A 7,796-nucleotide genomic window follows, 5' to 3' on the forward strand; every position below is an offset into this window, starting at 1 on the left:
GATTAGGGAAACCCGGTTGAGCTCCAAGCCATTGACCGGACATGCTCGCTTTCTTTCTTCCTACCATTGATGTTCGATGAGCAAGAGCGGTAATTTTTTAGTAGCCCCTGTTGATAGCTACTTTACCAGTACGACTGCCAAGGAAGTTCAAACCAACGGATACCTCTCTGGTAACATCTATCTACTTCATCTTACTAATTTTATTTTTTGTCTGTCACCATCTAGTGCTTACCCTGCAACAATGTCACAGTTACGTGCTAAGCAGGGGACTTAATGTTGATGGTGGTTTTTAGTTTAGGGCGAAAAATATAAAAGTCTGTCTACCTAACCCGGCATCACAAGTAGTAGACCTTGATATGTCTATATTCCGGAAGGAATTTGAAAAATATATCAAAATCTGATGAGTGCCTATGCCTCCCTTCATATTGTATTGGAACTCAATCTCCTAGATGAATTGTTCACTAGTATAGAGCCTAAAGAGTATTTAAGATCCTAGCTACATTATTCACTAATGCCGAGGCCTGCTGAATATTAATCCTATGCTATGTTTTCAGATGAACTCTTAACACTGACATGATATGACAATTAATGTTCACTCTCAGCTGAGTATCATGAATTTCCCGAAGTGTCAGGATTAAGATGTGCATGAAGGTACTAAATCAGAGGCGCGCCGAGCTGCGCTGCTATCCAAGATAAAAATTAGTGATTTTGTATCAGCGTGCAAAACTCACCAAAAAAAATTGAATTATTTTGTGCCAACTCACAAAATTCGATTTTTTGACCTAATTTTGTCGATTTACAAAAATTATGTTTTTGCCCCAAAGCGAAGCCTGCACGATATCTCGATCCCTATTAATCGATACGAAACCTAGGCAAACTAGGAAACCGTCCCTTGGAGCTAGTAGAAATACAATCCTACCAAAAATTGGAAACCAGGAAATAAAAGGGAAGTGTGACCAATTTTAGATGTAGTAAAAAGAGGCGCGTACGCGCCACTTGGCCGGTCGGTTTGTCCCGGCTGGCACCTCCCATCACCGACCGACCTTGCTCCAGTTTGTTGTCCATCGTACCCTCTTCCAAATCGCCCAATCATATCGCTTCTAGCCCACCCGCTGCTACTCCAAATTGTTAGCCAAAATAGGCTAGCCGCACTGCTTTTTATATAATAAAAATAATCTAGACAGTCCAAGTCAGCCGCGGAACGATCACGATCACACGACTTGGCCGATCAATTTGAGGAGTTTGGCTATCTCCTGGCACGACCAAACAAATTCCATGATACTTACCGGCGGGCCCACTTTTATCTCAGCCAATCAGAACTCTCCTATCCCACAAGAAGTGTTCACAATTGCCATCCAAAGTAGGCCAGTCTAGCGCCCCAAAAAGAGCTTTAATTATGTTAAGACCGCCCATGGAAGTATTAAATCGATCGCAACCATCCAACTTAGCAGGACAAATTGGTTGGCGTAGATTATATTTGGGGAGACCAATGACGTGCCATCATGATCACCGGTCACCCTTCTCCCATGAGGACCGACCGCCTCGGCCTCAACCCACCTAAATAGATCCTGGAAGATTCTCAAAGTGGGTTGGTCACGCTCCTTACGAAAATTCAACGGCAATCAACAACTGCCGCAAATCATCTCAACCGCCCAATTTGACAAGCTGATTTGACCGACCTAGATTTAATTTGAGCTAACCAATGAGGTAACATGGTGACTATCAGTCATCCATATCCTATGAGGGCCGACCACCTTGTCCCTAATCTACACGAACATCTCCTGGAAACTCCCCAAAGATGGTCGGTCACGTCCCTTTTAAGACTGTGAAAATCTGTGACGTACTCGAGTAGGCTGTGTATGCGTCGATTATTTTGAGATGCGTGCTTAAAAACGATGCTTTACATGCATCAATTAAAAACAGTATTTTATAAATATCGATTTTACAAATAATCTAATTATTTAACCTAAAAACGCCATATACTATTCTTTGAGCGCTGGCTCACGGCGAATCTCATTGGTACAATTTTACTTGCCACTTATGGATCTCATCTAGGTAAACAAAATTATACGAGTAGTCTTTTACCTGGCAGCCTTAGTAATATAAATCATGCAAGTCATGACTAATTGTTATTTTCTACCAAAATACTCGAGACATCAAACATGTCACAACTGGGGGATGTTCATTAGGGTATTGGTCCGGCGTTTTACATCGTGGAGCGTCTGGAAAGACGAGGGTACCCAAATATACCTCAATCTAAAACTTTTCCACCTATAAGTCCTTTTTCCGAAAGTGATTGTCTATGGACTGAGTCGAGACAATACAACTAACTGGTTTACACTTCGTGTGATCGTTTATGGATACGAGATCGAGACAATGCAACAACGAAGTACGTTTACTTGATAAAAGGTTCGGACTTAGACAAACACAACAGGATTACTATCATGTAAATAGGAATTAACGTTTGTGTATTTTACTTCTAATTATAATAAAAAAATTCTAATTGCGGAAATAGAAAAGTAAAAGACACAGCAAGATTTTGTTAACGAGGAAACTGCAAATGCAGAAAAACCCCGGGACCTTGTCCAAAATTGAATACTCTCAGGATTAAGTCGCTACACAAAATCAAACCAACTTCGTATAGTTGAGACCAAGCAACTAAACCAACCCACGCCTCCAACTTGTAATAAGTCACGTACTTGGAACAATTCCTTTGGTTCATATTCCAAACAGTAAAGGAACAACAAATCTGTTTGGTAACAGCTCTTTTCAACCAAGTGATGTGAGTTCGACAAAAGGATCTTCCGTTTATCCCAATAAACTCCTTTGTCAGGTCCTTAGATCTATCTAATAATACTACCAAGTAGTTGTCAAGATTTTGCAATCAATACTTTGAATCACAAAGAATTGTATTGATGCCGATATACTCAACTAATCAATCCAATCTACCACAAGGATAAACCGATTATAGTTGGATCCTCTATAACCGAAACAAGTATTGTGCACACCAAAGATTATGAACCCAAATCAGAAATCTTCAAACTCTTCTTTGTCTTCAAATCTTCTTAGATCTTCAATAAACACTTGCACTCAACTTCAATCTCTTGTGATCAATTATCACAAGACGTCTTTAGATCTACAAACAGTCTAAAGATCCCCGTCGAAACTTCGATCTAGTTTGACTGAATCTTATATTAGAAGAGAAGATTCTCAAGCATAAACAAACTAGGTGCAATCAAAGTTCAACAACCGTTAGTCAATCAAATCAATCGAAAACTAATAATATACCACAATTATCTAGTTTCCCACCAACGGTACTAATAAAGCTTCTTAATCACAAAGAAATCTTTAAACCGAGCGGCGTAAGAGATTTCGCCTAATTAGGTTACTTTCTTTTCCGAATAGGCGGCTCCACCATTAACAACACAACGAGGTAGTTTTACTGGCTCCGAGGATTAGTTTGCTCAAAATGCAAAATTTGATACTTATAGACCAAGGAAGTTTGGACACCAAGGAATTTCCAAAACCGAAAATATTCTCAAAATATGCAATAAATTTCCAAATTCGGTTTCCATAATTCCTGGAAATTCTTTGTCCAAACATTGACCGAAAATCTCTTAGAAAATCTCCAACTAGTAAATGCACATTACTAATTTTCATTTTCCAAAAATTAAATTAAACCTTAATTAAAAGATTCTCAACTTATTTTTCGATCCGGGATTTTTTCCTTTAGCTATTAAGGAATATCTTTGAACAATAAAAGATAAGCGTTACTGCACATGTTCAAAGTATGTTAACATCTTAACTTTGTAAGTGCTCTTTCATACTTACAATATTGAAACCGATTTTCCACACTTCCAAACAAGTTTAGAAGTGGTTCATCTGGCTTTCAAGAACTATGTGATTGATTACGAACACTTAATCACCAAAAATGGGTTTCACGGTTCTACCAAAACAAGTTTCGGTTCTACCTCCGTGTGGGTACTGGATTTAGTCACACTAGCTTTCCAAAAATTCGGTTGAATAGGTACTAGGATCGGTTCCCATATATATATGGTATCTAACTTGTATTTGTTGCACATGTCCATAGGATTGGTTCCCAATGTCTAAAAACGTGTTGCACATGTTCATGAGATCGGTTCCCAATATCTAGAAACTTGATGCACCTCTTACAAGGATCGATTCCTGATGTGATTTCAAATTGAGTTGTAGTAAAAAGTTCATTTAGACTTGTGAAAGCAAAAGATATTAGATTTAATGAAATTTAAAAACAAACAAAACTTAATTCAAGATTATTAGGAATAACCAAGACACTGATTCCACTATCACACATGAATAAATTATGACAAATAATCAAAAACTCTAATTATCTTTTAAGTCCCTTATTTCTTAATTCACAAATAATCAGACAAATCCTCAAATATCAATTGTATTCCCTAAGCATAGATTATCAATTGACTAAACAAAGTATAACCTATCAGATTGAATCACAACTAATTAAGAAAATTATGCAAACAATTTAAAACTCTGCAAAAGCAGTGATTGAGTGAATTATAAATTATAAATTAGAGAAAATAAAATAGTTACCAATTATTCATGCGTAAATAGTTTCCTCATTGCCTTGGTTGTGGGAGATTTAGCTCATTATCATGGTTGAAACACACTCAAAAGTTGATTTCATTACTCAAATGGTGTTTACAAATGATGAAAAGGGAGAAATAATTCAAAATCGGGTTTGTAACGCTTATAATTGTTGCAAACCAAAGAACGATACAGAGTATGTGTCACTGTTACTGTAGCTCTAAGACTGTCGCTGAGCAGTCGCAAACACTGTAGCAAAAACGACTGCTTCTGTGGGTCAATGTTCTTCGTGTTCTTCAATGGCAGCAGCAAAAACAGTTTTCTCTGGTGATCGTGTTTCGCCTCTGTGATGATCCAAAACCTTCCCAAACTCTCCGCCCCCCTTATATGTGATCCCAGCTCACTTTATATACTCGACAGGTCTCAAATCTTTTGTGTTAACTGCTGATAATCTTCACAGTAAAGAAAGAATATTTCCCAAGATATTTTTTTCTTTTCCTACCATGTTACGGGATTTGCTTCCCATTTTATCTCTTCCACACGTCTTATGGTCGTGTACAGGTCCCATAGTGTTCTAAACATGCTCAGATCACAAGCCAATCCTTCCCGAGTATACTCCAAACTCTGTTTTGCTGAGAACTTCCCTGTTTTGTTTCAATCCATGTAACGTTCCTCATCACTCGAATCCAAGTCACTTACCAACCCTGATTTATCGAAACAAGCTGGTACTACTCCAATTCCACGCTTGAATCTCACCCAAATACTTCACAGATCCGAATAGAATTTCCCGGAGAAGAGTAAACCCGAGAATACCATTTTTTTCAAATTCGCGATTCTAGCCAATTCTGGACGAATCAAAAGCTATCACCAACCCTGATTATACATTAATAACAAACCCAATTAATCTGAGCGACCGAGTCTCCCTCTAACAACTCCAAAACTTGAACCCTAACTTTTCTGGTGACTGCAACAATTTGATTTTGATTATCCAGCCAAATTCTTTCGAATACAATGATTATACCAAGTCTGTTTAGTGTTAACATGTCGAACAAAACTGAATCCAGCGATTGAATCTTTCCCGAACATGCCTTAAAATCAAACCCTAAATCTGATACTTCACTGCAAATTCTTCCCGCCAAAATCCAAATTCAAACGGAGAAGATGACCTCCCCCTAATCCTGTAAAGGTGTCCCTTTAGCACTTGCCTTATAGGGTGTAAATAGTATAGAAGGTGCCCCTTATCCGTTGAGATGCCCCTTAGTAATTGAGGTGTTCCTTAACCAACATTGAAAGTCCGAATAACACGTGTCCTCCGAGTGCAAATAGCACTTTTTGAGAAACTTTTTCCACACAAGTGTATTTCTCCAAAAACACCTACACAAACATAAAAACACCATAATAAGTACAAAATTAAGCACTAGCAATAGAGACACTGAGGACAATTCAGACACAAAAATGTGTCTATCAAATACCCCCAAACTTATTATTTTCTAGTCCTCGAGCAAATATAATCTAGAAAATAAAATGACTATACTTAGCACATGCAGCAAGCCGTTAAACCGCTAGGTGTCCCTAGCGGCGGAGTGTTGTCTCCAGAGGGTTTACCAGAGGTGTACCCACAAAACCATTACTCCAGACCATAGCTATCTACGCAGAACCTTGGAAGGCACTAAAGAATCTCCTTGGTTAGCATACAAACATTGACTATAGGAGGAAGTACCCTGATGCGAAATTCCAATTGTTGTACACGAGTTTGCACTCAACATACTATAATTCATATATAAGTGACAGAGCTCTACTCAGATAGTTTCTAGACATCATAACCGGAGTCAACCAATCATATGGAAAGATTAAGAAGATGGATAAAGAGAAAAATAGATGGTTAAAGTGAACGGTGTTTCCCATATCTGTCTGAAGGCCTCTGCCAAGATGAACCTATCCTAATGGACTGAGATACCGGTCTGACTAATATCAACACAACTGGCATATACAAGGGGACCAGTGGTCGATAAACCTAACTCTAGGTCAACACAACTGGCATATACAAGGGCACCAGTGGTCGACTTTATTGAATTTATTCCGGTTGGTCTGATGGTCTGGTCTCAAACTTTTTTTTTTTTGGTATCTCAATCACCCTATTTCACCTAGCAATGGTAACAACTTGAGTCGTGTGCCCCACCAAATCACTTAAGAAATAAAAACAGAAGGGATTAGGATTCAACGAGTTATGGCGAAACTACCATGTTTTTTTTTTAATTCTAACACCTGAGCTCTGTGCTTTTATGAATAGACTCTTTAGATGTTTCCATCTAATCAGATTGGTTCCTCAACTCCTACAACCAAGATGTTCCCATCCACTTAGATTGGTTAGTGCCAACCTTAATAAGCATAAATTTCTAGGCTCTGGAGTTTATTTATTGCAACTAAAAGCTAACAAAAAGTTTCTTCCCCCCCCCAAACTTAAATCTAACATTGTCCTCAATGTTTAAAAAGCAAAGTAACATGAGGAATCAGTAAAGAGAGAAGTCGGAAAGATAGTACCTGGGTGAAGAGAGAAATCAAAAACTAATATACAACATACAATCGCCTCGATGGTCAATCAAGGGTAAACAGGGTCCTCCAGAGGGACCTCCTCAACATCACCTGTAGGAAAGGGTTCTAAAAAGGGTTTCAATCTCTGACCGTTAACCTTCGAAGAACTACTACCATCTGGTGTCTCGATCTCAGCAGCTCCATGAGGAAAGACAGTGCGAACAATAAAAAGACCCGTCCACCGAGAACGTAACTTCCCAGGGAAAAGATGCAAGCGGGTATCATACAGAAGAAATTTTTGACCTGGAAAAAATGACTTCCTTAAAATATTCTTATCATGCACAAGTTTCATTTTGTTTTATACTCCTTCGCACTATCGTAAGCATCTATACGAATCTCTTCCAACTCATTGAGCTGGAGTTTCCTATGGGCTCCTGCCTTGTCAAGTGAAAAATTTAGCTGCTTAACAGCCCAATAAGCTCTATGTTCTAACTCAACAGGTAAATGACATGCCTTGCCATACACAAGCCGATAAGGAGACATTCCAATGGGGGTCTTAAACGCAGTACGGTAAGCCCATAAGGCATCAGTAAGCCTAGACGACCAGTCTTTCCGATTAGGATTAACTGTTTTCTCTAATATACGCTTTATCTCCCTATTGGAAACCTCTACCTGACCACTAG

This window comes from Papaver somniferum, chromosome 8 (genome assembly GCF_003573695.1).
Source record: "Papaver somniferum cultivar HN1 chromosome 8, ASM357369v1, whole genome shotgun sequence".
NCBI classification, from domain to species: domain Eukaryota; kingdom Viridiplantae; phylum Streptophyta; class Magnoliopsida; order Ranunculales; family Papaveraceae; genus Papaver; species Papaver somniferum.